This window comes from Micropterus dolomieu, unplaced genomic scaffold (assembly GCF_021292245.1).
Source record: "Micropterus dolomieu isolate WLL.071019.BEF.003 ecotype Adirondacks unplaced genomic scaffold, ASM2129224v1 contig_14983, whole genome shotgun sequence".
In the NCBI taxonomy this organism is placed as follows: Eukaryota; Metazoa; Chordata; class Actinopteri; order Centrarchiformes; family Centrarchidae; genus Micropterus; species Micropterus dolomieu.
Genome location: NW_025743969.1, coordinates 1 through 311, shown reverse-complemented (window position 1 = coordinate 311; position 311 = coordinate 1). Strand labels below are relative to the sequence as shown.

Sequence of the window (311 nt, the reverse complement as noted above, 5' to 3'; positions counted from 1 at the left end):
CCAAGTGACTCTGGAGCACCTTGGACATTATGGGCAGAATACGTTTTTTGTCAATTAGCCGTAGAACATCTTTTGAAGGGCCGTTTGGGGGCGCCTGAGTGGCTTACGGCCACACTGCTCTGGGAGCGTCTGATCTCGGAAGCTAAGCAGAGCAGGGCCTGGTTAGTACTTGGACGGGTGACCGCCTGGGAATACCTGGTGCTGTAAGCCTTTTTCGCTTCGCCTTCGAAAAACGGCAGAGGGCGCTTCGGTTAAAGGAGATCTTTTGAACATCTCTTTAGGAAACAGCAGGGGGCGCTGCTGCTGCTGCT

The 311-nt window shown here is 53.7% G+C and overlaps 1 pseudogene; it reads left to right on the top strand.

The window, feature by feature from the left end:
- The first annotated feature begins 101 nt into the window (after positions 1 to 101).
- Positions 102 to 210, top strand: LOC123967070 (annotated as a pseudogene).
- Positions 211 to 311: the final 101 nt, after the last annotated feature.